The sequence below is a fragment of the Camponotus vicinus genome, unplaced genomic scaffold, assembly GCF_025532165.1.
Source record: "Camponotus vicinus isolate PSW18456_S1 unplaced genomic scaffold, iyCamVici1.0 SCAF_5, whole genome shotgun sequence".
Lineage (NCBI taxonomy): Eukaryota > Metazoa > Arthropoda > Insecta > Hymenoptera > Formicidae > Camponotus > Camponotus vicinus.
In genome coordinates, this window is record NW_028141977.1 from 3031417 (window position 1) to 3045753 (window position 14337).

Consider the following 14337-nt stretch of genomic DNA (forward strand, 5'->3'; position numbering starts at 1 on the left):
TAATAGAAATATTAATTATTGAAATCAGACGAATGAAAGAAGCGCTCAACCGCTCGAGCTATAGCACGGCCCACCGTGTCAGACATTTTAAAAAATTAAGGTAGATTGGCTCAAATTAAGAAGGAAGGACCTCTACTGTTTTGTGATATTCGCAATAACCGGTTATCCCGATATTATGCACGACACCCAGTTTCATATAATTATTGCACAACACGTAAAATTGTATGTCCACTTGGTTTTCGTGCCCGGAAAATCATTCCACGTAAATTGCGGCCGCACGATAAGCATTTTCTCCCGCTAGCCCGTATTCCACAATCATATCCGTATATTCCTGCAGAGTATACTTCATTTTCACTGTTAATTTACTACGCGAACACAAGTTTTTTACTAAAACCGTCTTAGCTCTCGCAGGCTGTTGCCAGAGTGCATACGCCAGCAGCACGCAACTACAGCTGAGCGGACATGCGAGTGCAAGCATACACCGAAAAAATTGTATTCTCAATTTAAGAATGTGCCACTTATTTTTAGAAATAGCGCTAAGAGGATTTCTTTTTTTTAGTATATATTCTAAAGATAAGTGGCATATACTTGGGTTTTTTTTCGGTGTACGTGTGAATTCGGCGCTTGCGCACTATGATTACACTGGACTTCTTAATTTGAGCCAATCTACCTTAATTTTTTAAAATTATGATCACTTTCATGACATCCTGTATATATATATATATATATTATAATTTATTTTTTTAATTCAAAAACATGTTGATAGTCAGAGTGAAGTTTCATATCTTGAGAGTCACACAGCTGAATAACGTTATTTTAATTAAAGTCCAAATAAGATTGTATTTATGTAAGAAAATATAGAACAATAGTAGGTATACAGGGCCGGTTCTAACCCAGGTCCTCTCAGGGGGGGTGAGGCGCGAGGGGATCTCAGCGGCGCGGGGGAATGACGTCACGCGGGACGAAGGGGATTTCGTAGGCGCGGGGGCTGCTGGGCGGGGCGGGGGACGCTTGTGTTGGATGTTTTATGACAAGTATAAACAATCATAAACCGATGTTCGGCTGCTTTGTACCCTTGCAGCGCGTGTGAGAGAGAACGATAATATCGCGTGCGAAAAAAATGCGTACGAGAGAGAACGATAGCGAGACTTATAATTAGCGCAAAGAATGGGAAAAGGGTAGTGCAAGGGAGAGGTGCGTAAATAATTATACATTTTTCTTTTTGAAATATAATTTCGGTGGCGCGGGGAATGACGTCACGCGCGAGGAAGGGAGTCTGCGAGGAGAAGGGGGATCCGCGGAAAGAAGACGGTGGTGTGAGAAGGATAGCGCTACGTGTGGGAAAAGGACAGCGCTACATGTGGGAAAAGGATAGCGCTAAGTGTGTGAAGAGGACAGTGCGACAAGGATGACATCAACGTGCGACAAGGATGGTGCAATGTAAGATGGCGTGAGAAGGACGACGCAAAGGTAAGTGAGCGACGAGCATATGAAAGAGAGAAAACGACAATAGCGCGAGAACAACGCGTACGAGAGAGAACGATATTGCAAGAATAACGCGAGTGAGAGAGAGAGAACGATAGCGCGTACGAAAGAGAGAACGATAATAGCGCGAGAACAACGCGTGCGAGAGAGAACGATATCGCTATACTTACAACTAGCGCAAGAGAGACGCAAGGGATGGGAGCGCAAGGAGAGGCGCGTAAATAATTGCAATTTTTTTTTTCGTTACAATTAAAAATATGTAGAATTTATTTAAATGTGTGTATGAGTATTACAAATTGTGTGTGTGTGTGTGTGTGTGTGTGTGTGTGTACTTAATATTAAAATTTAAAAATTAATAAAATATAGGGAAAGAAAATAAAATGATGAATATAAAATAATGCGGACGGTGCGCCGGGCTGTAAGGGGGAGGCAGCTCCTGAAACAGGAAAAACGCTACATTAATTTTATCTTAATTAAAATAAAAAAAATAAAAAAAAAACTAATTTAAAAATTTTAAAAAGAAATATGTACCTTAGCCCCCTGGAACTGCAGAGCCGTATTCCAGTAACCGTCTTCTTCTTTCCTCTCCCAGTCTTCTTTGTATTTCCCGTATTCTCTCCTCTTCGATTATTCTGTTCTCTTCGTATCTTATAACCGATAGTTCGCAGATTTCGTCAAATAGGGACTCCATCCCGAAGAGCAGCCGCAGATTAAAAATGTCGAGATATCTCCACGATCCATTTACATCATTATCCTGGCGACTCTCCGGGGTGTCGCCCCATTCCTCCGCGAGATCGTGTCGCGCGTTCCAGCGCTCCGCCCGCACGTTGCGTCGATGCTGTATGTTGATGAACCCGGGAATTTTGACATCATCGGGGTACTATAAAATAATATATATTAAAAATCCACATACACATACGCACAATTGTTTTCACAAAAACACTACCTACCTTCCAGACAAATACCACTTTTAGTATCACAGAAAATAAGAGCTCTACAAAACTCCTCTTCCAAAATGAAAAATGAAAAATAGAATCCATCTTATTTGCAGCGTAAGAAATAATCACACACGGAAAAAGAAATACCACGGTTAAACTCGCTGACGCTCTCCTTTCGGACAATACACGACTGAGATTGAAATCGAATGTTACTCTCCGCTGTAGGAATTATAAAGGTCTCAAAACTGGAAGGGTTACACTAGTGTACGAATATTTTTTACACCCACTGTATATATTAACCATTCATGATCCTTTCATGGTCTTTTTCTACGCTCGGTATAAACAATATGAACAGTATTCCTATGAAGAGAAATGGATCTTGGAACCTTCCTTCTTTTTATGTTTTCTGTTTATGATACCAATATTCGACTGCTTTACACCCTTGCCGCGCGTGTGAGAGAGAACGCGTACAAGAGAGAACGATAGCGAGACTTATAATTAATGCGAGAGCACGCAAAGGATTGGAGCGCAAGGGAAAGGCGTGTAAATAATTGCAATTTTTTTTGTTACAATTAAAAATATATAATTTATTTAAATGTGTGAGTTTAATAAAAAAAAAGTATACAATATAAAAGAAAAAATAATATATAAAATAGGCCGTCGGGCTATGTGGGGAAGCCGTTTCTGAAAACAGAAGAAAACATATGCATTTCATTAGTTTAAATTATTTAATAATTTATTTTAAGATACTTTTGATATATCATATAATAAATTAAAAGATACTTACAATGTTATCCATGACTCATCTATTTTAATTTGTGCAAATAGGGCACATGTTGCAGGGCAATATTTGATTCAAACATTTTTTTGCACCCTTTGCATGACATATTATCCATATTGCTACAACCTATGGTTCTATGTTCCCGAACAGAACTAGTTTCTTCAAACTGATACGGGTCTTCTAGAAAGCATTCGGTACAATATTTCGATCCATTTTCCATATAGTAATAAGAAATGCACCATATCTTTGTTGCTTCGTTTAATGTTATTATTTCAGGTATGCTTAAATTTCGCTGTTTCTTTTGTAACTTTTCATCAAGAATATCGTCACTATTGTCACTATCGTAATCACTGTCCTTCGCCAAGGGTTCTATTTCTATATTATTGAACTTGTAAATTTCTATTTCCCTTTTTAATAATAAATTGCAGATTATAATTTAAACATTAATTGCATACATGTGCTATGATAATTACGTTCAGATTATTTTCTAATGCAAAGTATATAAAATGTTTTATCAAATATACTACAATGATCAAATTGTGTATGTGTAGGTGACAGAACAAGAATTAATAGACTTAGTGGCAAATAACATGATGATGATCAATACAAACTTCATGCTGAAGTGATATTTCTGAATGCTTTTCCACGTACAAATTCAGGAAAGAATTAAAAGTTATGGCTAAGAAATTAATTTCAGAGCAAAAGGATAAATTATATTTTTTATAATTATTATAATATTGAATTATAATTTAATATTTTCCATATAACTGTGGGCATATATAAAACTTAAACATATATTGTTAGAAATTTCTTTCAAGTTATTAATAAATCATACACATTTAAAGACAATGGAAAATGGAATGTATATGTATATATAAATATATACACATATAAATAAAATTAATAAAATCTACATATGCACGTCTATTTTCAAATCTTTTTCCTTTATGTATTTTTTTTTTTTATAATATAAATGTATATCTCTTCTATACGAAATGATAATTATAATGATCAGTTTTATTATCGAGAAATATATGTTATGCCATTGATTCTTATTTTCATTTAAATTTAAAATAAAAGCGTTCTTATAATTCAAATGTAACTTCATTTTAATATTTCAGAGTAATAATGTTGATCATGTTTCATACGAATCGTTATGGTATAAGAAGTATTTTTACAGAAAGACTTAATATATGTTGCATTGCGATGTTAGCAGCTTATATCCGTAACTGTACCATGCATACTACCGATTCTTTCAATTAATTACTATGCTTCTGTAAGTTATACTGGGATACCTGAGATAATTTTGGCGATATACATAATTTAACATATTTCTAACCATTTCTCTTTGCAACAAAAACACAATGCAAAAATTCCTAGTAAATAATAGTTGCTGTTTTCGAATTATAAATATTATTATTTGTATATTTTAAAACAAATAAATTTCTGTTTGCAGAAATATTTGTTACTTAAATTAAACTATAAAATTGAAAATCATTTATGTATTGGGAAAAATAATTAGTTAATTAATCTATATATGTTCAAAAACTATATAAAAATCCTAATTTAACTATAATAAATTTTGTCGAAATATATTTGTTGAATATGTATAAATCTTTGTTTCATTAAATTGCAATTCTCTCTATATCTACAATTAATATATCTTAAATTTATATTTGATCAAAATAAATGCACATAGGCGAAAGTAAAATAAGTAACATAAAATTAAAACATATAAGTAGATAAAAATAATATAATATATAATATAAGAACGACCAGAAATGTAAAACTTACTGCTCGCATATGTGTTAAATTAAAATTAAAATTTGAATGGTGTAGACTTCATTGCCGGAGCGTTTAAAATTAAATAAAATGAATCCATTATATATAAACTCAAGCTACAAATTTTATTTATCTGTTTTGATAATTCCTCATATATTTTGCGAATCTTTATTAATTCTTTTGTAATATTGCATAAATAAATAATAAAAAAATAAGATAAGATAGCAAAAATGAAAAGAAGAAGTAGAGATATAGTAGATAGAAAGGCAAAAAATTAAGAAAGGAATTCTGCGGATCTATTAAGAATTTTTAATAACTAAATGTGTATTCTTTTACACTGCATTTAAGTACAGTGTATTAAATAAAAAATTGATAGCATTCGATCGATTTGCATTTCGATTTCGTTGAAAAATTAGTTTCCATTTTTTTTTTATATGTTCCGCTTTATTATATGATGGGCATTAACCATAAGTTTTATAAGCAAAAAAAGAGAATATGAAAATCAATAATCTATCTCTTTAGCACATACATGTATAAATTTTGTCTAATTGAAATAAAAAAGTTCCATATTTATATCAGTCACGTAATATTTTTAAGGAAATCACAAAAATTAATGAAATATAATCAAGCAATTATTGAATATGTCATATTGAAGTGTATACTAATATCATATTCAAAAAATTACATAATTATAAAAAATATATAATAATGAATAATAAATCTTTTATTAAAAATAATTTATAGGCAAAGAAATTTAATTAAAATCATAAAATGCCGGAAAAATTATTACGCTATCCGAATCGTTATGTGGAATATGTAGTTTAGGCAAATACGCTTATTGTTTGACAGAATAGAATGTTGGAATGCGCAGCAATTTCTTTCTAATTAGTTTTTATCTTCTTGCGTTTTACAAAAAAGTATCGTATATATTACTTCAATTTTCTCTCTCTTTTGTTTGATATATTTATTCAAATCTTATCTTCTTAACAATACAAAACAATCACATCTTCTCTCTTAAGCATATAATAAAAGTAGAGGTAATATATTTCTACTGTATGGTACAGTAACTTTATGGAATAATATCTTCCAGTACGTTGATAATAGGACATCGTCAGTATTCACTATAGTGGTTACTACATAATATTGTACCAGTGAGTATAATTTTTAGCATATTAAGTGTATTCATTCGTTACAAAAACTTTTTACAAGCAGTATACAACTAAAAAAAGAAAAGCAAGTCAACATTGTTGTCGACGTGTAAATAGGAACGAGTGATATTTGGTTTTCTCAAGATGCCTCGATTACTAAGGAATTATTCAAAACTTTTTGTTTTGGAGAAACTGAAATAAGGAATGAAATAAGGAATCGTGTTAAGAATGAAATATACAGCTCAGACTTGATAAACGGTTTTTTATTTTTAATTTAGACGCACGCTTCTATTTAAAAACCTATGCAATTTAAATATAATATATTTTTGAATGTTATTAAAGATCGTAAACCTACATTGTATATTTAATATCTTAACAATAAAATATGCATTTTTTAAATTTGTATGATTATATAAAACTATTTTAAAAAATTATGAATTTTAATTTGTTAGTTTTATAATTTTATTAAAAAATTATTATCATAATATAAAATATGTGACAGTGTCTAAACACTATACTTTCTATGCACTAATTTTAAAATCGTAAAAATGCTTCAAATTATGCTTTTTACCAATTATATCCCAATCACTCTTGATTTAATTTTAAGCTATGCAATACTCATTTAAAAGAAGATTCATTTTATTTTAATGAAAATGTATATATTATATCCACTTCACTAATTTAATTTTCGTTTAATTAATTGAGACGACCAAAATAAAATTTATTTAGTGCAATTATTTAGGGTACAGTGCTATTAATCGCTAAATCGATTTTTAATTGAATTCAATGTTTCATACCTAGGATCTAAAATTCAAATATTTCCGGCAAAATGGATGATTCAAAGATAAATGCAAAAACAAATATAATCTTATATAATATTTAAATAGCAAACTATACTGTCAATATGAAGTGAGATATGCACAGAGCATTAAAGATATGAGATGCAAATGTACTAGGTTTATAAAAATTTTATAATTAATTAAAAAAATAAACATCTATTATTTTTAGAATTTTACTGTGGAAAATAATGTTTATGGCTGTCGAACGGCTATCGAACGGGTCAGAAACGACTGTGAACGAGGCTACGGACTACCAACAGGGCCAAGGACGGCAACAAACGGGTCAAGAACGTCTATCGAACTCCAACGAACGGGCCAGGAACATCTATCGAACGTCTATCGAACGCCAACGAACGGGCCAGGAACGTCTATCGAACGGGTCAGAAACGACTGTGAACGAGGCTACGGACTACTTAGAAGCGACTACCAACAGGGTCAATTACGGCAACAAACGGCTGCGAACAGCTATCGAACGGGGCAGGAACAGCTAACGAACGGCTATCGAACGGGTCAGAAACGGCTGTCGAACGGGGCAGGAACGGCAACTAACAGCTATCGAACGGGTCAGAAACGGCTATCGAACGGCAACTAACAGCTATCGAACGGGTCAGAAACGACTATCGAACGGCAACTAACAGCTATCGAACGGGTCAGAAACGGCTATCGAACGGCAACTAACAGCTATCGAACGGGTCAGAAACGGCTATCGAACGGCAACTAACAGCTATCGAACGGGTCAGAAACGGCTATCGAACGGAGCAGGAACGGCAACTAACAGCTATCGAACGGCTGTCGAACGGCTACGAACGGTAGCGGACGATACAGAACGGCTATTGAAAAAAAACGACAAACGGTAGTGAACGGCTCAGAAACGAAGAGCTAAAGAGTGGCAACGAATGATAAAACGCACGGTGATACTCGGGGCACATATCGTTTGATCGACGAATCGAAACAACGATGGATCGACGATCGGGAATAACCGAGGAAGCGAAGAAACAACATAGTTTAGAGAAATGGCAGTACACACACACACACACACACACACACACACACACACACACACACACTATTTCCGTTCGATAACCGTTCAACGGTCGTTCATTTCCATTCGACAAACGTTCAATAGTCATTCGACAGTCGTTCAATATCATTCCATAACCGTTCATTTTTCAATAGCCACGGCTATTGAACGTTTGTCGAATGGAAATGAACGACCGTTGAACGGTTATCGAACGGAAATAGTGTGTGTGTGTGTGTGTGTGTGTGTGTGTGTGTGTGTGTGTGTGTGTGTACTGCCATTTCTCTAAACTATGTTGTTTCTTCGCTTCCTCGGTTATTCCCGATCGTCGATCCATCGTTGTTTCGATTCGTCGATCAAACGATATGTGCCCCGAGTATCACCGTGCGTTTTATCATTCGTTGCCACTCTTTAGCTCTTCGTTTCTGAGCCGTTCACTACCGTTTGTCGTTTTTTTTCAATAGCCGTTCTGTATCGTCCGCTACCGTTCGTAGCCGTTCGACAGCCGTTCGATAGCTGTTAGTTGCCGTTCCTGCTCCGTTCGATAGCCGTTTCTGACCCGTTCGATAGCTGTTAGTTGCCGTTCGATAGCCGTTTCTGACCCGTTCGATAGCTGTTAGTTGCCGTTCGATAGCCGTTTCTGACCCGTTCGATAGCTGTTAGTTGCCGTTCGATAGTCGTTTCTGACCCGTTCGATAGCTGTTAGTTGCCGTTCGATAGCCGTTTCTGACCCGTTCGATAGCTGTTAGTTGCCGTTCCTGCCCCGTTCGACAGCCGTTTCTGACCCGTTCGATAGCCGTTCGTTAGCTGTTCCTGCCCCGTTCGATAGCTGTTCGCAGCCGTTTGTTGCCGTAATTGACCCTGTTGGTAGTCGCTTCTAAGTAGTCCGTAGCCTCGTTCACAGTCGTTTCTGACCCGTTCGATAGACGTTCCTGGCCCGTTCGTTGGCGTTCGATAGACGTTCGATAGATGTTCCTGGCCCGTTCGTTGGAGTTCGATAGACGTTCTTGACCCGTTTGTTGCCGTCCTTGGCCCTGTTGGTAGTCCGTAGCCTCGTTCACAGTCGTTTCTGACCCGTTCGATAGCCGTTCGACAGCCATAAACATTATTTTCCACAGTAAAATTCTAAAAATAATAGATGTTTATTTTTTTAATTAATTATAAAATTTTTATAAACCTAGTACATTTGCATCTCATATCTTTAATGCTCTGTGCATATCTCACTTCATATTGACAGTATAGTTTGCTATTTAAATATTATATAAGATTATATTTGTTTTTGCATTTATCTTTGAATCATCCATTTTGCCGGAAATATTTGAATTTTAGATCCTAGGTATGAAACATTGAATTCAATTAAAAATCGATTTAGCGATTAATAGCACTGTACCCTAAATAATTGCACTAAATAAATTTTATTTTGGTCGTCTCAATTAATTAAACGAAAATTAAATTAGTGAAGTGGATATAATATATACATTTTCATTAAAATAAAATGAATCTTCTTTTAAATGAGTATTGCATAGCTTAAAATTAAATCAAGAGTGATTGGGATATAATTGGTAAAAAGCATAATTTGAAGCATTTTTACGATTTTAAAATTAGTGCATAGAAAGTATAGTGTTTAGACACTGTCACATATTTTATATTATGATAATAATTTTTTAATAAAATTATAAAACTAACAAATTAAAATTCATAATTTTTTAAAATAGTTTTATATAATCATACAAATTTAAAAAATGCATATTTTATTGTTAAGATATTAAATATACAATGTAGGTTTACGATCTTTAATAACATTCAAAAATATATTATATTTAAATTGCATAGGTTTTTAAATAGAAGCGTGCGTCTAAATTAAAAATAAAAAACCGTTTATCAAGTCTGAGCTGTATATTTCATTCTTAACACGATTCCTTATTTCATTCCTTATTTCAGTTTCTCCAAAACAAAAAGTTTTGAATAATTCCTTAGTAATCGAGGCATCTTGAGAAAACCAAATATCACTCGTTCCTATTTACACGTCGACAACAATGTTGACTTGCTTTTCTTTTTTTAGTTGTATACTGCTTGTAAAAAGTTTTTGTAACGAATGAATACACTTAATATGCTAAAAATTATACTCACTGGTACAATATTATGTAGTAACCACTATAGTGAATACTGACGATGTCCTATTATCAACGTACTGGAAGATATTATTCCATAAAGTTACTGTACCATACAGTAGAAATATATTACCTCTACTTTTATTATATGCTTAAGAGAGAAGATGTGATTGTTTTGTATTGTTAAGAAGATAAGATTTGAATAAATATATCAAACAAAAGAGAGAGAAAATTGAAGTAATATATACGATACTTTTTTGTAAAACGCAAGAAGATAAAAACTAATTAGAAAGAAATTGCTGCGCATTCCAACATTCTATTCTGTCAAACAATAAGCGTATTTGCCTAAACTACATATTCCACATAACGATTCGGATAGCGTAATAATTTTTCCGGCATTTTATGATTTTAATTAAATTTCTTTGCCTATAAATTATTTTTAATAAAAGATTTATTATTCATTATTATATATTTTTTATAATTATGTAATTTTTTGAATATGATATTAGTATACACTTCAATATGACATATTCAATAATTGCTTGATTATATTTCATTAATTTTTGTGATTTCCTTAAAAATATTACGTGACTGATATAAATATGGAACTTTTTTATTTCAATTAGACAAAATTTATACATGTATGTGCTAAAGAGATAGATTATTGATTTTCATATTCTCTTTTTTTGCTTATAAAACTTATGGTTAATGCCCATCATATAATAAAGCGGAACATATAAAAAAAAAATGGAAACTAATTTTTCAACGAAATCGAAATGCAAATCGATCGAATGCTATCAATTTTTTATTTAATACACTGTACTTAAATGCAGTGTAAAAGAATACACATTTAGTTATTAAAAATTCTTAATAGATCCGCAGAATTCCTTTCTTAATTTTTTGCCTTTCTATCTACTATATCTCTACTTCTTCTTTTCATTTTTGCTATCTTATCTTATTTTTTTATTATTTATTTATGCAATATTACAAAAGAATTAATAAAGATTCGCAAAATATATGAGGAATTATCAAAACAGATAAATAAAATTTGTAGCTTGAGTTTATATATAATGGATTCATTTTATTTAATTTTAAACGCTCCGGCAATGAAGTCTACACCATTCAAATTTTAATTTTAATTTAACACATATGCGAGCAGTAAGTTTTACATTTCTGGTCGTTCTTATATTATATATTATATTATTTTTATCTACTTATATGTTTTAATTTTATGTTACTTATTTTACTTTCGCCTATGTGCATTTATTTTGATCAAATATAAATTTAAGATATATTAATTGTAGATATAGAGAGAATTGCAATTTAATGAAACAAAGATTTATACATATTCAACAAATATATTTCGACAAAATTTATTATAGTTAAATTAGGATTTTTATATAGTTTTTGAACATATATAGATTAATTAACTAATTATTTTTCCCAATACATAAATGATTTTCAATTTTATAGTTTAATTTAAGTAACAAATATTTCTGCAAACAGAAATTTATTTGTTTTAAAATATACAAATAATAATATTTATAATTCGAAAACAGCAACTATTATTTACTAGGAATTTTTGCATTGTGTTTTTGTTGCAAAGAGAAATGGTTAGAAATATGTTAAATTATGTATATCGCCAAAATTATCTCAGGTATCCCAGTATAACTTACAGAAGCATAGTAATTAATTGAAAGAATCGGTAGTATGCATGGTACAGTTACGGATATAAGCTGCTAACATCGCAATGCAACATATATTAAGTCTTTCTGTAAAAATACTTCTTATACCATAACGATTCGTATGAAACATGATCAACATTATTACTCTGAAATATTAAAATGAAGTTACATTTGAATTATAAGAACGCTTTTATTTTAAATTTAAATGAAAATAAGAATCAATGGCATAACATATATTTCTCGATAATAAAACTGATCATTATAATTATCATTTCGTATAGAAGAGATATACATTTATATTATAAAAAAAAAAAATACATAAAGGAAAAAGATTTGAAAATAGACGTGCATATGTAGATTTTATTAATTTTATTTATATGTGTATATATTTATATATACATATACATTCCATTTTCCATTGTCTTTAAATGTGTATGATTTATTAATAACTTGAAAGAAATTTCTAACAATATATGTTTAAGTTTTATATATGCCCACAGTTATATGGAAAATATTAAATTATAATTCAATATTATAATAATTATAAAAAATATAATTTATCCTTTTGCTCTGAAATTAATTTCTTAGCCATAACTTTTAATTCTTTCCTGAATTTGTACGTGGAAAAGCATTCAGAAATATCACTTCAGCATGAAGTTTGTATTGATCATCATCATGTTATTTGCCACTAAGTCTATTAATTCTTGTTCTGTCACCTACACATACACAATTTGATCATTGTAGTATATTTGATAAAACATTTTATATACTTTGCATTAGAAAATAATCTGAACGTAATTATCATAGCACATGTATGCAATTAATGTTTAAATTATAATCTGCAATTTATTATTAAAAAGGGAAATAGAAATTTACAAGTTCAATAATATAGAAATAGAACCCTTGGCGAAGGACAGTGATTACGATAGTGACAATAGTGACGATATTCTTGATGAAAAGTTACAAAAGAAACAGCGAAATTTAAGCATACCTGAAATAATAACATTAAACGAAGCAACAAAGATATGGTGCATTTCTTATTACTATATGGAAAATGGATCGAAATATTGTACCGAATGCTTTCTAGAAGACCCGTATCAGTTTGAAGAAACTAGTTCTGTTCGGGAACATAGAACCATAGGTTGTAGCAATATGGATAATATGTCATGCAAAGGGTGCAAAAAAATGTTTGAATCAAATATTGCCCTGCAACATGTGCCCTATTTGCACAAATTAAAATAGATGAGTCATGGATAACATTGTAAGTATCTTTTAATTTATTATATGATATATCAAAAGTATCTTAAAATAAATTATTAAATAATTTAAACTAATGAAATGCATATGTTTTCTTCTGTTTTCAGAAACGGCTTCCCCACATAGCCCGACGGCCTATTTTATATATTATTTTTTCTTTTATATTGTATACTTTTTTTTTATTAAACTCACACATTTAAATAAATTATATATTTTTAATTGTAACAAAAAAAATTGCAATTATTTACACGCCTTTCCCTTGCGCTCCAATCCTTTGCGTGCTCTCGCATTAATTATAAGTCTCGCTATCGTTCTCTCTTGTACGCGTTCTCTCTCACACGCGCGGCAAGGGTGTAAAGCAGTCGAATATTGGTATCATAAACAGAAAACATAAAAAGAAGGAAGGTTCCAAGATCCATTTCTCTTCATAGGAATACTGTTCATATTGTTTATACCGAGCGTAGAAAAAGACCATGAAAGGATCATGAATGGTTAATATATACAGTGGGTGTAAAAAATATTCGTACACTAGTGTAACCCTTCCAGTTTTGAGACCTTTATAATTCCTACAGCGGAGAGTAACATTCGATTTCAATCTCAGTCGTGTATTGTCCGAAAGGAGAGCGTCAGCGAGTTTAACCGTGGTATTTCTTTTTCCGTGTGTGATTATTTCTTACGCTGCAAATAAGATGGATTCTATTTTTCATTTTTCATTTTGGAAGAGGAGTTTTGTAGAGCTCTTATTTTCTGTGATACTAAAAGTGGTATTTGTCTGGAAGGTAGGTAGTGTTTTTGTGAAAACAATTGTGCGTATGTGTATGTGGATTTTTAATATATATTATTTTATAGTACCCCGATGATGTCAAAATTCCCGGGTTCATCAACATACAGCATCGACGCAACGTGCGGGCGGAGCGCTGGAACGCGCGACACGATCTCGCGGAGGAATGGGGCGACACCCCGGAGAGTCGCCAGGATAATGATGTAAATGGATCGTGGAGATATCTCGACATTTTTAATCTGCGGCTGCTCTTCGGGATGGAGTCCCTATTTGACGAAATCTGCGAACTATCGGTTATAAGATACGAAGAGAACAGAATAATCGAAGAGGAGAGAATACGGGAAATACAAAGAAGACTGGGAGAGGAAAGAAGAAGACGGTTACTGGAATACGGCTCTGCAGTTCCAGGGGGCTAAGGTACATATTTCTTTTTAAAATTTTTAAATTAGTTTTTTTTTTATTTTTTTTATTTTAATTAAGATAAAATTAATGTAGCGTTTTTCCTGTTTCAG

The 14337-nt window shown here is 32.0% G+C and overlaps 1 long non-coding RNA gene across 1 annotated transcript; it reads left to right on the top strand.

Moving 5' to 3' along the window:
* The first annotated feature begins 1007 nt into the window (after positions 1–1007).
* Positions 1008–7539, top strand: LOC145971710 (uncharacterized). Its single transcript, XR_014438933.1, has 3 exons — positions 1008–1470; positions 7143–7352; positions 7526–7539. It is a non-coding gene; the product is annotated as an uncharacterized LOC145971710 (long non-coding RNA).
* The last annotated feature ends 6798 nt before the right edge of the window (positions 7540–14337 follow it).